This window comes from Cydia strobilella, chromosome 2 (genome assembly GCF_947568885.1).
Source record: "Cydia strobilella chromosome 2, ilCydStro3.1, whole genome shotgun sequence".
Classification (NCBI taxonomy): Eukaryota; Metazoa; Arthropoda; class Insecta; order Lepidoptera; family Tortricidae; genus Cydia; species Cydia strobilella.
Window position 1 is genome coordinate 26759232 of NC_086042.1, and position 26264 is coordinate 26785495.

The window sequence follows — 26264 nt, forward strand, 5'->3', positions numbered from 1 at the left end:
TTGCTGTAGCAATGCAGTCGACAGTAATATCACGCTGCAATACTGCCGCAGTTATACTGACGAAGTCTGAATCCGAACGGTTCCCGATACTACTTTGTATTATTTACTTAATGTAATTCTTACGAATAATATAATCCCATTTTCAATTCGTCGATTTGCTAAAATATTATTCAATATCTCCGTTTGATCTCCGATTTGGTTAAGACCCTCGATTAAAAGAATTCCCTTCGATTAAAAAAAATATTGCTGCCTTTCTGAAAACCAATTCTGAATATACATATTATGTTCGCGTCTCATATTTTGAGGTTTAGGGGCGCATTGAACTTCGGGAATAGAAAAATCGTCTAAGAGAATGATTTCTGAAAGCCTATAAATTTAACAATTAAATTATTAGCATAGAACACAGCGCTTTGAAGTTGCAAGACACATCTGGGTTATTATTTGGGCGATTTACCTAGGCGCGGGCAGAAGCAACGTTATATTGTAGTACCTAATTAGTAAAATTTAAAAAATACGATTTTTTAACCTGCAAGAGAATACATTAAGGGTCACCGGCAAGCTCGGTTCTCGATACAAACGTAGTTACGCTCTCATTTTAAAACTCCTAGCTAGATTGCTCTAAACTTTGTACTTACAATAGGATAAGGTATATCTTGGTCTGTTAGTTTATGTAGCTTCTGATACAATAGTAAAAAAATACAGCGAATTTAAGTTTTTCATACAAAACTTGTTTTTATCCAATTTCGTTTGTATATAAATATACTAGAGCTATATAAATTTTACAGACCTAGATATAACTCATGTAATTTTATGTGCAAAGTTTCATTACAATATCCAACACGTAGTTTTAAAATGAAAATGAAACTCCGTTTGTATGGGAAGGTGAAATTCGGCCGAGCTTGCCGGGGACTCTTAAGGCCGTTCCATCGGTTTGCCGCTGTCTCTGTCACATTTCGCAAGAAATAATGGGAAAGATCATGTGCGTCAATTTTGATTGAATTTTGTCGATTTTTATTTATTTTAAAAACGTTACCCTACAATATCAAAATTCGAAAGCTATGAAATTACTATTTAAGTTAAGAGTGTTTTTTCTTCTTTTTTTTTTATAGTATCACATAATAAATAACCGACTAAAGTTGGATTAAAAGTCCGAGTTAGAGGTTACTTTGGGAATTAATTGTATCGAGCGAAGTGTCATAATTCGTGTATCGGAAGCTATGATATTAAAGATAATATAGTCAAGAACTACATATATTTTTTTCACGTCTACGAATATCAACGCCTCTTAGAAAAACAGGATCATATAAGGAGATTTTTCGCCTTCTGGCTCAGGGAACCGCCTTAAAATGAATTAATCTTACAAAAATGGACAAACCACGTGTTATGTTTCTTCGCTTCCAGATAAAAAATCAAATGCATCATTTATCACTACTTTACGACCACTCATGTTAGGGGACGCTACACAGGGTGATTCGATTATCCGGGCTCCCATGCGACCAGGGGAATTTATTTGCTCTTTACATTTTGCCGAATTTGGATAGTGTGAATGGGATATTATTTTATGAAAGGTATAGCGAGGTCGAAATCAGTTTTGTGCGAAAACTTACTGGTGCCGATATTCGATTTCGAAATGTCTCTCTAGCTTATAAGTATATTTAGATTTTCCTTATTCGTACTTCCACTTCATAAACATTAATGTCGAATACAAGAACTACTTTTATGTCAACGTTTAGTTGTTTTGTCTTTTGTGTTGCATCTCAACTAATAAATGTTGTTTGTTTAAAATTTTTTACTCGAAAACATAATTTTGAATTAAGAAACTAAAAATAATTGTTTTACAATACGTGTTGCAACTTCATTGACAAAAAAACTTGTAATAAATTCTACTCTCTGACCGGCCAATTCGAACAACGTGATAATTACTAGATACGAGAACAATACGAGATGTAAAAGATACGTTATAGTTTAGTTTTCAACTAGTTATCTTTTGCAGTTCAATTCGAGAAACCAATTTTCATTTCACGCTACAATTATTGTGACGTTTTGGGATATCCATTGGATGTCTAAGTAATATATTATTTAGCAAATCTTAAAGAGATCGTTTAAGAGGACATTTGGAATCGCGGAAATGTCAAATTTGACGTAACTTTCTTAAATATCTCGTTATCGTTTCTGTTTCATATCTAGTGGATATCTAGTTGATATCTAGACCATTGTTCGAATCGGTCCGTAAGTCTACGGGTCATAGTGCCTTTTACTATCTTTTCACGGTCAAAGGAATAAATATAGATGCGTAATACCGCACTAACTTTTTACGACCCTAGGGGGGCAAATCCGGCAGGCAACATTCGTTCGTAAATATTCGGTAATCTCTACGGATATAGCTTTTGGGTTGTTCACAGTATGGACAAGGTCTTGTCGTTATTGAGACGATAAAATACTTGGCTTCTTGGCCAATTACGTGGAATCGGGCTTTAGATTATTACAGAAGTTGGAGAATTGTATTACAGCGCGGTGGATGTTTACTATTTTCAGTTGTCATTCGATTTATTTTATTACAAAACTGGTCTTGTTAAATTATTGATGTATGCATGTTAACATATTTAGATTAAACTTAACCTAAGTATAGTATACATATATGTACAGTACAGTTTGTTCTGTACTTAAAAAGGACTTACTTACAATATAATTGAGAGCGCACTATTCGCCAATAAAATGTTTATACTTATATTGACCGGGATATAGACCGTGATTACCTTTTGTATTATTTGTGAGCTCCCGATATTTCGACGCAGTTACATGCATCATGTTCACGGGTGAGTGAAACTAACCGTGAATCATTCAAAACTCTAAAATGTCTATAGTTTGGCGAAACTTTTAAAATAAAAATAATAAATAAAAATAAAAAGCTTTTATTTCAGGCATTTACCCATATTGCGTACAAAATTAAATACTACTTAAGAACTAATTGACACTGTAAAGGGGTGCCAGTCATGTTAAAAATAAGTCTAAATCTAGTTTAGTCATTTTCTGTTCTGATCCATGTGAACAGAAATCCAGCGCTTAAACACCGGAATCCTTATATCGTCAGAAACAGCCACAAGTATTTTGTTGTCGGAACAGCGCAGTATCCTCCAGAACGAGGGAACGCGGGATCTAATTATCGCGAAAAAGTCGGGGACCCCCGCGTCCGCGAACATGCCCGACACGCTGCAGCACCGCGGATGACTCGGAACGCGTCATTGTACTGAACTCTTATTCTGCTCATTGCCTTCTGCGTGAACGGTATCCACAGCTGAGAGGTGTACATGCCTAAGCAGTACGCCTTGAAGAGTGTGGTCTTTACATCCTTGCTGCACTTAGAAAACCGTCGAGCGAGCATGTTGCCTCTGACGGCGAGGTATACCTAGACATAAGTATATTTTTTGAAATAAATAAAAAAACCTACTTTTAGTAAGGTTATTGAAAATAAACTATGCTATCAGTTTCACCTAAATAAGTTTATCAACTTACCATATTATCTAATTAATAACTATTAGATTTCAATAACTATTTCAAATTTCAATTTATTCACGTACATAAAAAAAATTAAAAACGTTAAAACTAAACAAATTAAAACTAAAATAACATTTTAAAAAAATGTAGTGATTCAGATAGTGAAATCAAGGGATCTATCTTCGGACCTGTCTACGGATATTGCTATTGTTGCGTGTCGTGCCGTTCACAATAAACATTAAACAGAAACGGGTAGATAATTTATTAGTCTACCCCTAACATTTATATAAACTAATGTCGGGTAGTTTGCTGTTTACCAATATCTCCAAATTGATATTTTACTGGGACGTCAGTCTTCCGTGACCACAGCTAGTGCAACCTAGCTGAAACGTCGGAAAAAAGGTAAAATAATGAAACTATATCGCGTTAGACCTGTTAATGACATTAATTATCGCAGTACATGTTTAGAAGAGGGTAGCGCACGACTAGTCGTGAATAATTATCTTCGGGGAAGGCCTATGCTCAGCATTTCAGTGGACTGCTTTAATAATAATGGTGACGGATAATAGCTAGAGTCATTTTTTTTAATTTCCGACCCATTTCGCACCTTGTCACAATGACAATCAATATGAGTCACTAGAGACCTCATACTCACTATTGTCACTGTGACAGTACAAAACTGGTACAAAATGGGTAGTAAATTGAACTATGTGACTGTACATGATCATGTCTGAAAACTATTTATAACTAGCTGATATGAAAATCAATACCTGTATCACCTTTCCAAAATTGCTTTTAATAAATTCGTTCCTCGATTTATTTTATAAGGTATCTAATAGGTGCTCCGTTATCAGCTTACGTGCGATTCTGGCTGTTGCGTAGTGATGGACGAACGGAAAGTTTCCGTCATGGGAAACTTTCGGTAACGTAATTTACTGAGAATATTTCCGTAATATTCTCCTGACGTGAAAAATAGGGAAGTTTAAGTTTTTTGATGATTATATTGCACTTTTCTTAGTGAGTAGAGCTGACAAAAGAGTCATTAATATTACAAATGGAAAATATGACATATACCTAAAAGGGTTTCTACTCGTAAGGTAGGTGTAGCGATATTTTGAAAATTAAAATTAATTAGAAAAAATTACGTACATAAATTTACGCCCCATCATTCAATAGGGTTATAAAAATGATTTGAAGATATTTGAAGATAATTGAAGCGAAAGTCTTAAGAGATTATGAAACTGAATCAACAGTTTCCTAAAGCTTTTCATATTTTTTTTGCTATACTTTATTTGTTTTGCTTTCTTATATTTGTAAAAAAAATTAAGAATCATAAAAAAATCTAAAGAAGCGTGTGTTCTAGAGAAACTTACGCCCTTTTGACGGTACCACTATTGTACCAAAGAACGTTAGTACTGAGGCCATTAGGTAAATAAGGATATTATGTGACCTCAACAATGAACTTTCGTAGAAACAAGTCTTATCGAGGGGACTAATTAATGCGTTCACATGTAGTTATAATTTGATTAATCAAAACTAGGATTAAAATACATGCCAACCACTAAAATGCAATTTTTAAGCAAATATGGTCTCAGAAACAACATATTTTTTTTTATATACCATAATTATTTCCATAGTAAAACATAAAATTACCTAGAAAATTTCTTTGCAATTTATGAGAATTTTACGGTAATTCATGAAATCCAAGTGAAATGATCCCGGTTTTAATGTGGATAAGGAATCTTGTATTTCTAAGATATTTCATCATTAGAAAAATCTAGTTTCTATACAAACAACACACGCTTTTAAATAAATGCTAGTTTTGATAATGCTACCGTAACATAAGAATAGTCTCTCAATCGGAAATATTCTCGGCAATTTCCCATCACAACTTGTGTACAAAAAAGAAATTCATGACATTGATATGGGTCGGCACTTGTTTCGGAAAACATTTTATTTTTATTTTCTTTATGTATTCAGTAAGAAATTTTAGCGTGGGTTTTGATGAAATCGTTTTCATTTGCGTTTAATTATGTTTACGATAAAAAAATTAACGTTTTATAATTATTAGGTACTTATTTCATTTTTAAGGAACAGATTTTTTACTGGAAGGACCGAAATAGCGAATATCAAAGAAAATTTCGTCTTCCATGCATGCATATTGTCTTCGTTATTATAGGTAGTAGTAGTAAACACTTTATTGCACAAAATACTTGTTTTAACATAACACTGAGAGAATACAGAAAATGTGTACAAAGGCGAACTTATCCCCTTAAAAGATCTCTTCCAGCTATCCTAAGTAACTGAGAAAGATACATACGAAATGGTAGTCATACTAAAATAATAGGTTTTTATATATTTGTATTATGTAAGTTGCACTGGGAAAGCTTAGGATAATTAACTAATTAATGTCAACTACATTTTTTTATCATCATCATGTGTAAAGTGTAAAATTTTGATTGTTGGTAACAATTTTTCTCTCATTTTACAAGAGATTTTGGGCTATAAACCCCACGCTGACTCAAGGTGACCGAGGTCATTGTTTTTCGTTCCGCTATTATACATTGACTTCTCGTACATAAACCCCGAAAAACCTTCACGTACGGTCGAATTCAAAAATATATTTACAGGCCCACGTTCCAAAAATATATTTACACGATATATGATGGATTGGAACTAAATTTTCGAAACATCAATAATATTCTTCACCAAAAGTATACATTCTACTTGTACATAACAATACTGAAAAACAAAAACAAAAACACCGTGAACAGACACCCGGTGTCGGCCATATCTTTCAAGACTCCCCTCGCATACTCAGTAGCTGATAAAAGCCCCCTCGTCGCTTAGAGGGTTCAACCCTGCACGTAACAAGCTGTTATAACTGATTTCTTAATATAAAATGCAGCCTTAGGTTCGTTTCGGTTGTCAGTGTGAAATTGCTCTTGTCGGTGGAGTAATTGCCAATCCTTTCTTTCCCGAGCCAGTCTTTTGATTTGCTCGTACGATGCATTCTCTTTTACTTGGCTCAGATATGTGATTCTAGGCTTTCCACTGCCTCTCGTCTTTTCAATTTTGCCTTCCAGGATGTTCAGGAAAAGTTGTCGTTTCGTATTAGGTGTCCTAACATCTTGCCTCTCCTATTCCTTATGCTATTTAATAAGCTTCGCCTTTCTCCTACCATATTCAAAACCTCTTCATTCGACTTTCTTTCAGTCCAACTAATCCTTTCCATCCTCCGCCAACACCACATTTCGAAAGCTTCCAACATTTTTCTAGCATAACAGCCGTAAGTATAATTGTTGTTTATTATACAGTAGATAACAGATACAGAGGAATCATAAATCAAACTCCAGAAATTAATCCACTTGAGACTTTCTTCGTCTAATTTTATTCTGGTCTCTCGTATTAAGTATACCTACAAATTATATTTGCAATTTATTTGGTATGCTGCAGATAGTAAAGTACCTAGTTTATTTGCTTTCTTACTTGTTGCTGATGACAACAAGTAAGGAAGCTATTACTAGTCTCACCTTGTCAAGGCAAAGAAATCTAATACTAAAAGTAAAGTTATAAGACACAAAATCCCGTACCAATTGTTCTTAGTCTTTATTTGTACTTCTTCGTAATATACAAGGATCATTCGGACATAATCTGCGGCTGTCATCTCTTCCAACGAAATCTATAAATACCTTACCTTTGTAGATCACAAATATCAGATGTCATTTTAACAAGTTCAGTCAACTCGTGATTCGCTGTATGTAAAGTGGCGGGGAACTAAAAAAAACAATAACGCGCTTGGAAAAAATATGAATAACACTACACATTTTTACAAATATTAACACATGTAAAACTAACAAAACTGTCAATAACATAATACTTGAAAAAAAAAACACAGGTCTAGAATGTACAATATTTCCTGTCAAATATCAAAAGTGCGACCAAAATCGGAATGATGTCAAGTGTACTGGGAAGTATTGAACTCAGACATCATTTGTGTTTTTTTTTATTAAAACAAGCGTATTATGGTCCACCTAATGCTACCATAAGTTACCATAAGTTTTCATAAGTTTTAAAGTGTTACATTAATTAAGTTTTTTCTCGTTATACTACGATTATAAAGGAATCCATTAAAAGTGTTAAATATACGTTTAGACAATAAAAATATACTAAGATCAAATTAAATTATTTTCTATGAAAATATTTTAATTTGTGGTTTTTCAAGTAGACACACTACTATTTAAACTATAAACTGAAATAAATGTCATATACGAAGGAAAAAATTACCAAAGCCTCCTGCGTCCAGTTAGTATTAATGGCAGCGCCATCTCTCTTCGCTATCCCGTAATCACCCGAGTTGATTCAGTTAGAAGGTCGAACCATACTGTTCTACCTTAGAGATGGCCAGGGGGCGCCACAAGCCTTCGGTAATTGTCATATACTTGGAAATTGCGACCCATGCCACCGTGACCGGATAGCCGAGCGGTTCAGGCACCTGTCCGGTAAACGGGGTACGCTGGTTCGATTCCAGCTCTGGACACAGGAGGCTTTGGTCATTTTTTCCTTCGTATATGACATTTATTTCGATAAAAATATATTAAGATTGTACGCTTTAAATTCGAATATCTGTACAAAAATGTTAACAAAAATTGCGGATTTCACATTTTTGGATTAATTTCGTATGTTGAAAGTATTTATTGAACAAATATTATAAAATATTGTTCATGCATGTAACTGATGTAACCCATTCTAGGGGAGTCACGCGTTTGCGTGCGTATACGTATTGCCAACTCTCTACAAGTATCTATAGGTACAGTCGCCATCAGATATATCTGAGCAGCCAAAGTGCTCAAAAATATCTGAACACGCACTCTAACGCCTTGACAATAGAGGCGTGTTCAGATATTTGTGAGCGCTTCGGCGGTGTGTACACAGGTAGAAGGGTTTGATCAAATAATGCAATGTGGAAAAATGATCGATTTCTTAAAAAAATATTATTGATTAACAAAAGCTATGTTGTATTTGTAGAACCTGTTAAAATATTTTTGTTAGTTTTGCATAGAATGAAGATGCATATAATATTTTTTTCATAATTTTTTGTTGTCCCATTAAGAAGAAATAGGCTCTAGAAAATAACAGTTTTTGGCCAAAAACAGCGTGTAGCGCCTTAATATTAATAGCAACCAGATATCGGTCTTTTAATCTCATTCAGTCTTATAACTAGCGGCGGGTGTCCAATTTCTCAAGGTAATTTAATAAATTTGGCCAATACGGGCACGTGTACACGTCTTGTTACACGTGTGGTATTTCTTACACGTGTATGTATAGCACAAAAGTACATAGATTCTAAACAAATATTATACCTCTCGCGTCGATTGATAGTCCCTTTGACAGTTTCAAGTTTCTTTTTGTTAGGCTCAATAAAAAAAAGAGAAAACGAAAAACGAAACGAAACGTTTTACAAAAGGTAATCACGGTCTATATCCCGGTCAATATGTCTAGTAAAAAAAAGAGATTTCATAAATGTTTTATCGTATTTTATTACTTAAATGTTACATTTTTTTACTCCAAAAAATTAAAGGGTCACCCACACTAGCCTCTCGAGCGTCGGCGTCAAAAGTCGTCGTCAATAGAACTTGCAAATAATGTAAACATCCCGTTTTACCTTCATTACTTCGTAATATCGCTCTTTTAAAGTCAATCATTACATGTACGGACAAGTACGAGAAATGCTTATCTATAATATATTGTCTTTTTTTTATATCGCATCAGTGAGAAATATAATTTAATATTAATCAGTCGCTTTTTAGTTAGTAAACCAGATTAATCCCAACAAGGCCTAGTTTCCCCTCTGTGTTGGAAGGTTAGATGGCAGTCGCTTTCGTAAATAGTGCCTACGCCAATTCTCGGGATTAGTTGCCAAGCGGACCCCGGGCTCCTATGAACCATGGTAAAAAGCCGGGATAACGCGTGGAAGATGATGAGTCGCTTTTTAGTTAAGGAAAACGTTAGGAATTGGGACTAATGCTAGTAAGGCCTATTAGTTTCCTCTGAGTTAAAGGTCAAATGGCAACCGCTTTCCTAAAACTTAGTGCGCTAAGTCTAGGGAGGACCCCGGGATCCTTTCTGATATGATCGGGAAGGTACTAAGACAGTAAGTAGGTACAAGGACAAGTTTATTTAACATATTCACTGACAGCGACCCGCTGCCTGGGTGGGTTGTCTGTTCCTAAGTGCTTTTCACTACATACGGTTTTTCCGTGTTATCATGCACGCACGTAGCGCGTAGCTCGCGCTGGCAGGAAATATGTTAAACCAAAATTAATGTTATGTTACCTTAAAATGGTCCTACTTTGCTCCCCGCTGCTGGGTAACTATGCTCAAATTCAGTAAAATGACTAAACGTCTAATATATTCAAATATGATATTTCTGTTAGAAGGATATTCCGCACTTAGTGTGAATCAAATAATAGATACATAATATTGTCTTCGGTTACCGCGATAGTTACTCATGAAATAAAACTATGAAAACGGATTATATCGCGTATATTGAATTTATAATACATCCCGACTTTTCCCCCGTAGTTTTTATCGCGTATATACATATCTTTACTTGAAAATAATTGTAGTGTATAACTAGCCTTATGAACCGATTTTGCATGTACAACCAGCCTTAAAGTTTGTAGTCTATGATTGTTCATTATTTTAGTATGTGGGTATTTTTGCACTTTGTAATTTTTCCTCAGTCACCCGTTGACCACGAACGCTGTAAAGGGTTCGAAACGTCGGGATGTATTATAAATTCAATATACGCGATATAATCCGTTTTCATAGTTTTATTTCATAATAGATACATAATATAATTGTGAACAAATGCATATACAATTGCCTATACATAGTCAGTCCTCACTATGATCCGTCCGTGATTGGAAACGAAAACATTTAAAACCAGCACCACACTTCGCTGTATTTGGCAAATATTCGTGTTGCATCCCTTTCGTTTTGTATGTCAAAGGAAAGAGATGCAACACGAATATTTGCCAAATAAGGTGAAGTGTGGTGCCAGCATAACAAACAACCACCCAACCGTAACACTCCAACGTTTTCAGTAAAGCTAAGTTGTATCTGACATTTGTCAACTAGAAACAACAGGGAAAACAATTCGTCAAAAAACTCATCAAACCCCATTGTCATCGAAACGCAAACGCTGACTCATTGACAAACATGCTCCATGTCGAACGGAATCGGCCCCCGTATTTCACTTATCTCTATAGATTTCGCGATTCGCCCTCTCTTTCTACCACTCCGAACAAACACTAGTGCGTTTCCATTTCTCGACGCGGTCGGTCGTTTCGTTCCTCGACGATGGAAGATCGCGATTTTTGAATTCCGAATGCGTGCGTGATTTTTTAAAGGTATCGCGGGAAAACTTTTAGTGGTGTGGTTTGTGATTTTTTTGTTTTGAATAGTGTTTGACTTATAACTGTGGATGATAATTTAGTGATTTGTGGAAAGTGTCGTGATTTTACTGAATCAAAGGTAGGTTTAGTTTGTAATTTTATAGAGTAAATAAAAATAATTAATTAAATGGTAGGTTTAATTTCAATATCTATTCGAGGGAAGATATTACAGCATTAGTTTTATTTTTCAATACAGACGCAAACTTCAACCTAACACAGGTTTATTATAAAAGGATAAATTATTATAAAAGTTTATAAGAAAAATAATAATCGGATTAATCGTCACTTAATTATTTAAATATTTATTAAAAAACAAAAGTCAGGTCCTAAAATATTGTAGAGAATTTTATTAGATCAAAGGAAGGCTTTTGGGGCTGTTCTTTTTTCATTTAATTTAAATAATTAATTGGTAGTCCTACTTTTATAACACATAGGTAGCAGGTTAAGTACCCATATTTATGATAATACCTAATTACCATAATAATAATAAATCTTGACTGTATTTATTTTAAAATAATTATATCACACCGTGCATGATATAAAGCACCAGAAAATTATTAAATAATTTATATTTAATAAATCGGATATAACTATAAAGATTAGGTAACTTGATCGAGATGTAAATTGTTCTGTGTTTCATACAAATTCTATAGTGGTTAATCGTTTTTACAATTTGAAACAAGAAACTGATTTGAATAGTCAGGCATTTATATTAGAGCGTTTTCACATTGTTCGATCCGATATCGGATGTAGGATCCTACATCCGTGTAGTCAGCCCGAGGGGGCGCGCCCGGGCTCCGTCTTTAGCGGTCACGTACACTAGAACAAGCATTATGCCTACACATACGCACACAAACAAAATTAAATATTATCGGCCCGACAGCTGACGGGGGGCTCCGACATGGCTGAATTGATCGGAAGCGCCTTTTCGATATTGGATGTCGGATTCCGCCTTTTTGCGTTATTTATCGTTTTTTAGTAATAAATGATTTATTAAATGCATAAATAAATACAGAGAAACACATATATCCTACAATTTACGGCCTAAAGCAAAGGGGGTGCAAAAAAAGACTTAGATTTTTTTTAGTAGGTACAGTCGCCATCAGATATATCGGAGCGGCCGAGGCTCTCACAAATATCTGAACACGCCTCTATTGTCAAGGCGTTAGAGTGCGTGTTCAGATATTTTTGAGCACCTTGGCCGCTCCGATACATCTGATGGCGACTGTACAATAACATGCCTGTTCTGGCGCTCGCCGGCCGCTGCCGCGGCACGCACGCTTCGCTCGCTCGGCTTCGCGCTCTGTTTAATCGCGATCATCGCGGTCAACCTAACACACTCCTCCTCGCTTCGCTCGTCGTCGCACCTATCTTGTCTCTGTTACTTAAATTTACTGTTCCAAATGATTGATTTTAATTTGTCAAGTAGTGGTTTCAACTTGCGGGTCAAATATCTCGGCCATTTTTGATTTTAGAGAAAAGTTTTTCCTACAAAACATACTTATTTTAGTGTATTCTCTACGATAACACAATAAAAAATAGGTGTCATAATAACATCACTCCTATGAATATTATTCTAAGTGTCGGCACCCCCTTTGCTTTAGTCCAACCCAATTTACTTCCTTCCGACATCCGATATCGGATCGGACAATGTGAAAACGCTCCAAACGAGCACCGTTTTTTATCCGAGTACGGGAGATAATTTCCACGTTTGAAAAATGACGTCGTTTGTAAAAGGTGGATTCTTACAACTTGACTGCGACAGATATATCGTTGTAGCACGTTTTCAACTGGCGTTGAGCTCAGTACCCGTACCATGAGTCAGTGACAGTGTCAAAACTGACATATACTCTAACGTCTACGTAATTTACTTTCTGTACATCTCGCTCGCACTAATATGTCAGTACGAGCGAGATGCATAGAAGAAGCGTTTATGTCAGTGCCAAACTGATGGTAGCCGTAATGTAGTCCCATTTTTTGAGTTTTAAATATGTAGATGTATATTTTAGTGTTAATTTTATGTTTCTAGTATTCAACTAGGGAACAAATCAAATTATTTTTATGAAATATTTTGATTTGTGTTTTTTAAGTAGTCACACTACCTACTATGTATATGTAAATTATAAACTGAAATAGATATCATACAATAAAGAAAAAAACCGGCCAAGTGAGAGTCGGACTCGCGCACCGAGGGTTCCGTACTTCTTAGTATTTGTTGTTATAGCGGCAACAGAAATACATCATCTGTGAAAATTTCAACTGTCTAGCTATCTCGGTTCATGAGATACAGCCTGTTGACAGACGGACAGCGGAGTCTTAGTAATAGGGTCCCGTTTTTACCCTTAAAAAGTACGGAAACCTAAAAAGTGACCAAGTCCACCGGTGGCCGAGGCGGGAATCGAACCCGAATCTTCAGCTTACGCGGGTAACGTCCTTACCACTAGGCCATGGCCACGGTGGTACCTGTCCCAAATTCTCTGATGTATCTGGTGGACTTGGTCACTTTTTCTTTCTTCTTCTTCTTCTTCCTCTCCTGATCCCTTAATTTGGGGTTGGGTCTCCTCACTGTCCTGCGCCAAGTCCTATGATCTTGGGTTGTCTGTTGGTCACTTTTTCTTTAGTGTATGATATCTATTTCAGTTTATATGTACTTTATAGTATTGTTTCTTAATATAGTGAGATTCAGTCCTGACACTATTAGCAGTAACGACATTTCTTTTAAGTAGGTAATGACATTTTTATTAACATTTTTGTGTTATCAAATGAATGAAAATTAGAACAAGTTGAAGGAATGACAATATGTTATTTACAGTACATATGGTGCTGCTTTCTCGCACTAGTGCGTAAAAGAGCACTTTTCGTGCGTATGTCGAAAGTTTAAAGGGCCATATGTACTGTAAAACGTTGTAAGATTCGCAACTCGTGTCGATTTAAAACACTCCCTGCGGTCGTGTTTTAATTTATTCCACTCGTTTCGACTTTCCTCTTATCCGCACTTGTATCGTAAATAACTATAGTAACATCATTCTTACTGATAGTGCACGGTTGGAACAAAATTATTTGGCTTCATTCGTAATTAAAACTGATTACATTTATACTCATATAAATGTATGTTAACCAACATAAATGTTAACCTGTACTTAACATTATGTTATTTTTCTATGTCAAACGGTCTCCGGGGGCGACAGGCACAATGAGGCCGATTCTGATTAAACTATTTGTTACAGTTATGATATTGTTTACGTATAGTTGGTCAAACCAAATTGGCAGTAAAAACCAAAAAAAATATACTCATCCTTTTCTTTTGGGTGCAGGTACTAGTGTAAGACAAAGATAGTATGAGTCTCTATGTTTGAAATGAGACAGTCCTTTGACAAACTATACTACGTTCAAGATCGCTTAAGCTGATTGGTGCATGTCAAATGCAATAAAAGTCGCTCTTACTTCGCCCTAGTAAAAACCTAAAAAAAAAACGAATATTTAGAGATTTAAGGGTAGATGAAAATATTATACGATTAAAGGAACAGATCCAGGCAGTTTTCTTTTTGGTTGGTTATCCGATAAATGTTTCAAGTACCTGAAAATGTAAAAGTCATTGTTTACATTTATTTAACGACCTAAATTACATACTATAAATACAATTTACTTTTAGTCCTATCTTTGACTAATAATGGCATGGAAAGGAGCATCTGGACAATTATGTCCAAGATGTCAGACTACGGACGATACATGATTACTCAATGTCCACCGCTCAATGACATCCATTACATGGTACATTAGACTAGAATAGGGTTCCGGTTAATATCACTTTCTGTCTTTTCTAACTTCGAGAATATTACATTGTAACTGATTTCCAAAAAGTAGAAAAGTTTATTTTTTTTAATAAACCTACTATCGTCTCGCGTCTCGTCTATCCGATTACGGCGAAGCTAAGGGTAGATATTAGCAGTGTATTTAGACTGTAAACAAATAGAAGTAAATAATAAATGACTTTTTTTTAAGTATATAGGAGCAAATACCTAGGGAATCTGCGCACACTGAAGGAGGCAGCTAGCAACCTGAAGACTTTGCTAAGCTTCGTGAAGGAGCAGGGGTGTTTAAAGTAGCGCTACCTCGTTTCACGCAAAATAGGCACATTTGGATGTCGATTTGCGGAAAATGCCCAGCAAAACTAACTAACTTGCAGTGTATTTTTATAGTTAGGTATTATACTAGCTTCTGTCCGCGACTTCGTCTGCGTGGAACTATGGTGATTATTAAATTGTAAAACGGGACTTTATCGCGTATTTAAGTTTTAAGATTTACCTCCGACGTTTCGAGGACGGCGTTGTCCCTGTGGTCTCGGAGATGACTGGCTAAAGTTGGCTGATTAAGTCCCGTTTTACAATTTAGTAATGTGTAGAAATCGTCAGTTTAAATCAGTATTATGGTGATAAAACTATTCTAAGTATGTCCTTTCTCAGGCTTGGACTATCTTCGAACCAAATTTCATCTAAATCGGTTCAGCAGTTTAAGCGTCAAAAGGTAACAGACTGACGGACTTTTCAGACAGACAGACAGTCTTTTTACTTTCGCATTTATAATATTTATATTATATTATACTAAATAAACATTTATTTACATACAAGATATATACAGTGGTACTACGTAAACGAAATTAATAACTAGCTTAAATCTAAAATAGGCCCTTGAGGCATTGTACCAAGGATGCTGGCGGCATTTCCCCGCTGTATCGCAATGCTGATACGTTGTGCGAGAAAGCCGCCAGCTCTTCGGTCACCAGTTACGTCAACCAGACGCTTCGCGATTTCTGCAAACAACTTATGCGCGCTGGGACCCCATGGACCTAGAGTTTCAATATATATATTATACTTAGTAGAAATTATAGAATGGATGTTTGAATTCTTATAAAGTGCGTTGACACCTCATCCAACAAAATTTGTTACGTACCTTCGACACTGCTGTGGAATTACATATAAATTTTATATGTAATTAGTGTCGAAGGTACGTAACAAATTTTGATGGATGAGGTGTCAATCGATCCATTTTTATACCACCAGTGATATTGGCTATTTTTGTTTTTAATCGCCTTCCAAAAATTTCTACGTTTTATATAAAAACGAATCCGTAGTCGTAACTTTTTACTTGATAAAATTACAAAACTTTTGGAACAAATCAAATTATTTTTATTAAATAAAAAATCAAATCAAATTATCTTCGGTTACCGCGATAGTTACTCATGAAATAAAACTATGAAACCCCTATGAGCCTTAAAGTTTATAGTCTGGTTCATTATTTTTAGTATGTGGGTATTTTTGCACTTTGTAGTTTTTCCTCAGTCACCCGTTGACCACGAACGCTGAAAAGGGTTCGAAACGTCGGGATGTATTATAAATTCAATATAATCCGTTTTCATAGTTTTATTTCATATCAAATTATTTTTCTCGCTATATCGTATTTACATAAGGAATTCGTATACGAGGTGCAAGCAAGTTCTGCTTGCCTTTAGAGTTGGTCAGACGTGGTCAGACGCCTAGTCTTAATAAGATGGCATATAGTCAAGAAATTGGGACCGATTCTGTCGTGGCGGGGTGGCCTAGGGGTTCAAGGCATTAGCCCGGATTGCTAAAGATGCCAGTTCGAATCCGGCCTTCACACATCTATTTCAGTTTATAATTTTATTGATAAAATTATTAGGGTTTATCGTTATCGCTTGTGACATAAATATAAGACATACGCCGACAACCAATTTATATTCTTTACACTTATAAAATGTTCCTTAAGTAACTTAATAGTGACTTCCAAAACCTAACATTAATAATCCCGGAGAAAGGAGAATCGGGACAATTTGGTCCCAGATGTCGGGCATCGGACGACAAGTGATTACTCAATGTCATTTTTCTACTCGTATGTGTGAGTATGGTTCCGGTTAAACATCGTCTTCTTCTTGTTCATATCCGGCTGCGCGCATCGTCGACCGAGTTAAGACGAAAGGGGACGGCAGTTTCTTCATACAAACGTAGGCCCCATTTTCCTCTCTGGGTATATGGGTGGTCCTTATTTGTCGAAGTTATGTTTTTCTACGGGGCACCCGCTTAATGTAAAACCAATGTAATTTTTTTTTATAATTATTTTTAAATACATTTTAGAGGTTGCTACCGCACTGAAAATTTGGTCCCTCATACATCTTTTTTTTCTAAAAATCTAACAGGGTCATAGCAGTGGTTGATATACAACAAATTGTGACAAAATATTTTCAATAATGTTAATATCCAGAGAGGAAAATGAGGACTACGTTTGTATGAAAAGGCGATTTCGCGCGCGAGTCCTCCTCTTTCGTCATCTGCATAGAAAATTGCAAGCTGATCGTTTTGCTCGTGAATATGCCCATTTATTCTAATTAAAACAAGACAAGGAAAACACTAGAACAATATAGAAGTAAACTACTATTAGGTACCAAAGACTTACCTCGAGATGGGCAAGAAATAGTCCCCAATATAAATATATTTTAATTACAATAAAAATTCCCAATTTAAGCCAAAACTTGAAACACGTTGTTTAAAAACAAAAAAAATATACTATAGTTTTTTTATCTCATATATTTCTTTGTAATATTAAGTATTTGTTATTATGTTTAAATGAAAAAACTTGTTTAGTTTTTTTTATTAGTTACTGTTGTGTGTAACTGACATTGCATTTCGAAGAAAAAGACATCTCGACTGATACTAGAAATGAGGTCAAATTAAATTCCTTTGTTTATCTTTATGCTGGCGTAATTTAAGGTTTTTGAAGGCATCATAGAGGGTTTATAATATGTGTGTAGATAAAGTTCTTTATCTTGTTAATTAACACTGAAATCGCAACTTTTATTACACAGTTTTGTTAATTCTCCGCGCGTACTCCCGTCGAGATCAAAGGCGGGATACGCAATTCCTTACACGTCAATCACACTAGGCAGAGTTACGTACACATCCTTTCGGTAGGGGAAAATGTAATACTTGGGTGTTTTGTATTAGAGAGTGAATAAAATAGGCATGTTTTAGATATAATTTTTTTTTTATAAGTATCTAGGTGTTTTTTGCTATATAGTTAGTGACTAAAATATGACGTTCCGCGGAAAGATACCATAAGGCGGTCAGCGCTTACGCTATTATTAACAACGCTTCGACCACGATTTATATTAGTGTTTTCTTATATAAATTCTAAAGACAACTCGGATAATTATATTTTACGTATTTTCATACTACATTGTAACCGTAAATTTTTGCCGTTTAAGATAAACCCGTCTAAAATTTGTTTACAGGTTTCACGAATATACAGAAACACTATTAATTATGATTATTTCTTCAAACAAAAACGTAACTTTTGATACTGACATAAGTGTCCGATCCATATCGTATCTTTAGCAAATTTTTCGTGTATCTTAATGTTATCAGGCTGACTGATACACGGACGGATTAATAGTCCCACTACCCTCGATAGGTGCTTGATGGGTACAACTTGATGTTAAGTAGATAATCATAACTTCAATTTGGAAATATTTCACGATAGCCAGTTTGTCGATTTTGTCAGTGAAAGCGTAAAGCCGCCAACTTGTATATCCGATACGATATCAAAGGGAAACGGAATCGTAATTCTTTTGTTACTCGCAGGGGAATCTTTTTAAATCGAGAGTGAATAGACATCTTTTAGGTAAGCATGATCCATCCTAGACTGCATCGGCACTTACTATCAGGTGAGATTACGGTCAAATGCTTGCCTTTTTGTAATAAAAAAAAAAAGAATACATTTGTCCTTGAACTTACCGAGGAAGGTGATAACAATTTATATGTCGTATTATGAATTTGAAGTGTATTAAAATAAGTACCAGTTAAGGCGATAGTGGACCACCACCGCTTCTCCACCGTTGAGTTATTATTACTATAGAGAAGCCATACAAAACAATGAAATTGTCGCAATCCCAACCTGTACCTACCACACGACAAACACGTCGCAAGCGCCGTAAAATTCATGGCGCTTCTGATGACGTTCAGGTCGATAGATCGAACAGTCGATAGATTCACGCTTCGCTTCTATAGTTTGATGTCAAAACAACGACAACTCATGTCGCAAAATGGGTACTGGTTTTCTGTGCCGGTTCTATACATTAGTAATAATACTAATAATAGTTCAATTTTCTTCATGCAAGCGATGGATGGATTGTGTGAAAGAGGATATGAGAAAGAAAGGAGTGAGTACTGAGGTGACGAAAGATAGAGGAGAATGGAAGAGAAAAACATGTTGTGCCGACCCCACATAACGTGGGATAAGGGTAGGAAGAAGAAGAAGAAGAAGAGAGTTCAATTTTCTCCATAAAAACATAGTCCACTTTTTCTTCTTCCCATTGTGCGTAAGTACATGTATAACGGAAATAATTTAATCATTAGATAGTTATTTATTAAAACCCACACGAACCTAGCCGCCTCGCCTCCATAAAATAGAAGTTAGGTTCTCATTTTTAAACGACATTCTGAAATATTTAACATGAAATTGACATGAATATTTAAGTAACATGTCTATGTCTGGTCCCTGAAAGGGATTAGTTCGGCTTTGTACAAATGATGCGTTTTAAACCTAGATATCGTTACAATCCAACACGTAGTTTTAAAATTAGAACAAAACTCCGTTTGTATGAGAAGGTGTAATTCGGCCGAGCTTGCCGGGGACTCTTAAGAACCTTGTTTATTAGTGACAATTGGAGATTAAAATTAAATTTACACACGTGTATCGATTTTGTTAACACCATGACATGTGTTGTTTACACGTGTGTTGTTTTGAAAGGCGCCGGGAAGGTAACGAAATGGCAATTCCTTTACGCCAATCACATTGAGGGAGACGTTTCCTGTAGGTATCTAATCGGAAAAGAAAAAAAATAATGCTTGCTTTTGTGGTATTTCCTACTATTGACACATATTAACAATGACAGTCACGCTTAGAATTTGGGCATACCCATAAGATAAGCATATTTTTCAGTCTGTAACAGATAGGAACTCCGTACCTACCTGTTATTTAATTTATACATATGTTTATGGATTTGAAGTACCTACCCATTATATAGTCTCAATATTAATATGGATATGACTGGTATAACTAATAATTTTTCACCTCAGCAGCTCGAACAAGCCTACTTTCGTCACTCCCTGGAGTGAGCAAAGTGCGACTTTCCTCACTCCAGGGAGTGACGAAAGTGCGACTTTCCTCACTTCAGGGAGTGAAACAATGTAGCTTTTTAATTTAGTGAAGGCCATGAACTGCCACTTCATACTTCATTACAAATTGTTTTTTTTTCTCTGTATTATTCTGTGTAATTCGAAATACATAACCACCACCGCCACCACCTACCTACGTACCTTTAATATGTTCTCACTACTGAGGTGAAAAATTATATGTGCAACACGAGAGCAAAGTTATTTTACATCTCGTGTTTTTGAGTCCCTCGTTACGCTCAAGATTCTAACTTAGAATCTTTCGCTTTCTCGGGACTCAAATAAACACTCGCAAGAAAAACCAACTTTCCTCTCTTGTTGCACAAATAACAACCTATTGTGCTCCTTATGTATGAATATAACCTATCTATTGTTATACACATAATATCATTGTTGAAGGGTATAATTACAGTTCATGTCACAGTTTGTCCTTCAAAACGATTAAATGAGACAACTATCATTATCAATGTCATTAGTAGCTGATAATTAGTTTGCCTTTGTGTTGTATTAGTTGTATATCGGTAAAGCTACCTCTACCTCACATATCAATAATATATCGCCACTAGCTTTTGCCCGCGACTTCGTCTGCGTGGAATCAGTAACAGCAGCCAGAGTAAGTTTAGCGCCTAGATAAAATGTAATAGCAATCATTAAATTTGAGCATATGCTTAATAATATTTGCTTAATTCAATTAACAGGTATTTCATGAATTATCTCAATTCCACCCCCCCGTTTCACCCTCTTCGGGGATGATTTTTAACATAGAAACTATCCTATGTCCTTCCCCGGGACTCGAACTATCTCTATGCCAGATTTCAACTAAATCGGTTCAGCGGTTTAAGCGTGAATAGGTAACACACAGACACAAACTTTCAGACAGACAGACAGAGGACTTTCGCATTTATAATATTAGTATGGATTTAAAGTAGTGGGACTTCTTAAAAGACACAAATCGAAATATTTAATGAAATAATTTGATTTGTACCTGAGTTAAACAGGTGCTTAGTTTATTATTTAACTTTGTAATAACGTCAGGAAAGTTAGATTATTGCACTAGCAAGTTTGACAAAGTTTACAGCATAATATAAATTGGCTCCGTATGAGTTGGGACTTTGTTGAGAAGCCTGAAGCGTCTGTTGCAAATACTAACTTATTTTCGTCAATAAAGGTTCAATAGTAAGTTTTGAATAGGTATAATTGGCTCAAAGTTTTACTGAACTGGCTCTCTCTTACCGTTAATTATCAATTCCACTGGACATTTTGTTTATATATTTATCTGATTAATTGTTTATGTAATCTGAATATTTTTTGATCTCACTATAGTGAGTACCTATGCAATAAATACAATTATATCTCGTTTATATGATTATATTATTGATGATATTATTATTAAATGTTTAGGTACCTACTAAGCTTGACGTTGAAATCGTCGTCTGTCAAATTATTAACAAGTCTGAGTGTATTGACTCATATCATATGTTACCACGCCCATTTCGCGTAAGTACATCTTTTATTTTTATTTTTATTTTAGACATAGCATTGTATGGTGGCATATCGAATCTTTTGTAATTATGCATTTTTTTAATATTTATAGGCGACTGATAATCTTAACGAAACATTATAATTTATCATTGTCGTAAAAAATGTAAACTTCTATTCTTGGCAACTCAATAAACAACTCAAGACGCTTAGTAAGTAATTTCGCGAGCAATGAAAAACAACAACAAAAGCAAAACATCGTAAAAACGGTAATTTCTTTAAATGGAGACAAGACGTCAAGTAACGTAGCTCCAACGAGCATGCATTATCATGTTAATGGAGCTACCCTAACTTTGACAGGCCCTCCGTTATTTTAAGGGAATAATATGTGTTTCGAGGGAATCTTATTGTATGGAGATTCACGCTTCATTTTGTTAGAATTCATTCACACATTTGGCAAGAGAGGCTGTTTGAGTTTTCTTTGTGTTTGAGTACCTATTTATATACCTAATTATTACGACATTTAAAATCACAATGCACACTGCACATTCCTTTTGTAATCTGCTACTATTCTGTGTTGTTTTGTGTGTCAAAGGGTACATTGAAAATCAGCGTCGTAACTCATATGCTGCGACACATGCTGAGATCCTTTACTGGAACCACCCTCAGCACTGTAACTTACAATTTACTTAGATTTAAGTCGTGTGTATGTGTGTTCCGAATAAATGCATCATTCATGATTCATTCATATTAGCTATCTAGATAGATATCAATCTGAAAGCTTTGTCACTTAGACTAGGTACGTATAATTTCAGGATTCTAGAGGATGGAAATAAGGCACGAGCGTGTACCAGCAGAACAGAATCTATTGAAAACTTCAGACTGACAACTTTTTTTATAGTACATAATATATGTTGCCAATAAAATTTACCGCCCTAGTGCGCTAATTATACGTTCGTATGTGGAAAATTTAAAGGGCATACTGTAAAAGTTGTACAATACACGTGAGAAAAGGTAATTCGCAACTCGTGTCAATTTAAAACACTCCGTTCGGTCGTGTTTTAATTTATCGCCACTCGTTGCGAATTTCTTACTTTTCGCACTTGTATCGTAATGTGCTATTACTCAAAGACAGCCTACATTATAGCACGAAGTGGCACAAATATCAAATTCCATAACAGTACGTTTTGGGCCCAGTTTTGAGAGTTGTTTAATGAAATTAATTAACATATACATCAGCTTGTATTATTAGGGATAAAGCTTTCATGAAATGAAACTGAATGAAAAATGAAAATGAAAATGAAAAATGAAAAATGAAAAAAGAAAAAGAAAAAGAAAAAGAAAAAGAAAAAGAAAAAGAAAAAGAAAAAGAAAAAGAAAAAGAAAAAGAAAAAGAAAAATGAACAATGAAAAATGAAAAATGAAAAATGAAAAATGAAAAATGAAAAATGAAAAATGAAAATGAAAATGAAAATGAAGATGAAAAATGAAAATAAAGATGAAAAATGAAAATGAAAATAAAAATGAAAATGAAAAATGAAAATGAAAAATGAAAACGAAAATGAAAATGAAAAATGAAAATGAAATGATTTTTTTTTTATTTCTTTTAAAACATACAGGTTATTTTACAATGGTAAAGATCTCCTAGTAGGTATACAATACCTGTGGCAGGTGATGTTTTTGTCAAGTAGCGTCTGTCCGTGAATAATAATTATTTGCATACGAAAGACGATATCGCCATTTACTTATTAGGTAGATTAATAAATAAGTACATATTTTATGCAAGATAGTTAAAAGATTATTTGCCAAATTTCTTAGTTCTAGGTCAACGGGAAGTACCCTATACATTTTGATTCCCTTGAGTGTCGAAATTTACGTTTTTTGCGGCATAAACGGCCGTATCTTAAGTTTTACGTTAACTTAGAAGTGATTATTTCAAAGCTCCAAGGGACCGTAAATCTGAGTATGTACATGAAATATATTAAACCGGGTTTAATATATTTAATATGTCAGTGCCTCACGGAAGTTTTGTTATTAAAACTGAGTGTGTACATATATATTATGGTTAAAATTACAACTCAATACCTCCACGCGTTCCTGAGATAAAGGATCTTGACAGACAGACGGACGGACGGACATGAAAGTGATCCTATAAGGCTTCCGTTTTTTTCTTTTTGAGTTACGGAACCCTAATAATAGGTAAATCTTGCTTTTTTAATTAGATTTTTAAGCAACCCTGATTTAAAAACATCAAAAAGACCTCTCGGAAATTTAAGAAGCAGATAAATTTACGGTATTATACTGCCACAAAGAAAAATGTTCTATTAAGGAAAACAAAGCCGCTACAAAAAAGCAATGAAAACATAAAAGGACCGAATGAAAAATCCAGTTTAAAAGTAGAACGAATGTTGCAAAACTTGCTTTTGGGTCGAACTGCTAATACCGTAAAATGGGGTGAGTAGGGGCAAAACTGACATTCAAACCTTTATAATAACATTTTATTTTTACATATGCAAACTGAATGGTGTATATAATGTGTTCCGGACGTTTGTATTTTAGTTTTCATTTTTATTTTGGGTTGCTCCATTTCATAACTTTGACGATAATCAGGAAATCCCACCTCACCCCGTAGTCCCTCGTAATTGGTGTGAGATGGGTTTTCATACAAAGGTGATTTTGGAAAATTGTTGGATCGATTTTTTTTATTATGAGTATTACTATAACTCCATTTTAAATTGGAATACATTATTTTTGTAGCAGTAGTAGCCTTCAAATCCCATCTCACCCCCTTTCATCCCTTCTCTCCCCATTCATAACCCAACTCTCCCCGTGAACTCTCTAACTCACCCCATTTTACGGTACTGCCGGGAGTTCATCAAACTTCTTTGTACAATGAGGAATGGATCACAATCTTCTTTGAACATTGATTGAAAAACAAATAAAATTGTGATTGAAAATTCAATGGTAAATAAGTTTGAAAACGGCGTACCTTATTAATAATAATATGGTAAAGTGGTTGAAAAACATACAATTTAATAGATGACTGATGTGTTATCCTATTGGTATTGTATTGGTTTAACAAACAGATAGTGGTTTAGGACGTTAAAAATGTTGTCAATTTTTTTTTGTTTCATACGGGTAGGTACAAGGGCGTATTCTAAAATAAATATATCCTGGTGTTTACGGGTTCTTTTAACTCAGAATCACTAGCATATTCAATCCTGATGATAAAGAAATGTCCCAAAAATTTGCATAAAAAAATGTACATTCCACTACGTCACCCACATATACCAGTTAAATAAAATTTCACACTAAAACGAGACGTAATGGAATGGACATTTTGAGACATCTTTTTTTAATTGGCACGATGGAAGATGCTGTCGATTCTGAGTAGAATGAGCCCAATAATGTCCAGATTTGAAAGAATGAGGTTCTCAATATTTATTTTAGAAAACGCCCACAAGCGCTCTTCTTCGGCTGTATTTTTACATAACAGTCACATGCTTGCTACTAATTCAATATGTATGAAGCTCACAACCCAAACTCATTGTTATGAGATTTTTATGAGGAAGGTTTTTATGATTAGCAATTTTCTACGTGGAAGAAGTTGCGAGCACTTCATAATTGCAATATGACATTGTGTACTGTTTCATTTCAATTGTGGTTACTCATAGAGTACGTCTCAAACTTTATATTTATCATCATCATAATTTAAGAGCATGGCTCTTGTCGGTGGAGTATGCGCCAGTTTTCTCGGTCCTCGGCCAGGTTCTTTAGGTCCCTGTAAGACACGACATTTGCTTTCCCTTTCAGTTGTTGTGTGTAGCTTGCTCGTGGTTTTCCGCGGCCTCTTCTCGCTTCTATCTTGCCTTCTAATATAGTGTTAAAGAAAGTGTCGTGTCTTATCAAGTGACCTATCATTCTGCCTCGTCTATTTTCTATGGTTCTCAGCAGGTTTCTCTTCTCTCCCACAATTCGCAGCACTTCCTCGTTCGTTTTTTTCTCCGTCCAACTTATTCTCTCCATTCTTCTCCACAACCACATCTCAAAAGCCTCTAATCGCTTCCTATCTTTCTGCCGCATTGTCCACGTCTCACACCCATACAAAGCGATGCTCCAGATGTATATCTTAATTAGGCGTTTTTTTGTACTCTTAGAGATCCTAGCCTTAAGCAAATGTTTTTTGGCGTTGAAAGCTGTTTTCGCCATTGCTATCCTTGATACTATTTCCTCTGTACATCTGTACATCTGTACTTGTACTTTATATTTACTTCATCTTATTACTAAGAATAGCAAACAGCAACCCCCATATAAACTTATTGACATTAAAAAATAAGACTGGCCATTCATGCCGGATTGCTTTGCATTTAACAAAGAACCGCAGACAAGTGAACTTTTCAAGTGTTCGTTCCATTTCATTCGAATTCTTCCTAACAAAAGAGACGAATGTGACGCGATTGAACGCCATAACTCAATTCATCCAAGTTCCCGAGAAGTTTGTAAAACAATGTGTTTGGCATAAAAATTCTTGAATATGAAAAGCTTTTTAAAAGTTTGCTTCGCTTTTGTTCCCATTTGAGGCTGG

At 35.1% G+C, this 26264-nt stretch overlaps 1 protein-coding gene and 1 long non-coding RNA gene across 2 annotated transcripts in view; both read left to right on the plus strand.

Moving 5' to 3' along the window:
- The window catches only part of LOC134755231 (uncharacterized), a 234391-nt gene that overhangs the window by 138834 nt on the left and 69293 nt on the right, over positions 1-26264 (plus strand). Inside the window, exon 2 of the long non-coding RNA XR_010129015.1 lies at positions 19166-19292. This is a non-coding gene — a long non-coding RNA (uncharacterized LOC134755231). The remainder of the gene's footprint in view (positions 1-19165; positions 19293-26264) is intronic.
- Positions 10720-26264, plus strand: part of LOC134754948 (uncharacterized) — a 68050-nt gene continuing 52505 nt past the window's right edge. Inside the window, exon 1 of the mRNA XM_063691436.1 lies at positions 10720-11034. The gene's annotated coding sequence lies outside the window, so the exon portion shown is untranslated. The remainder of the gene's footprint in view (positions 11035-26264) is intronic.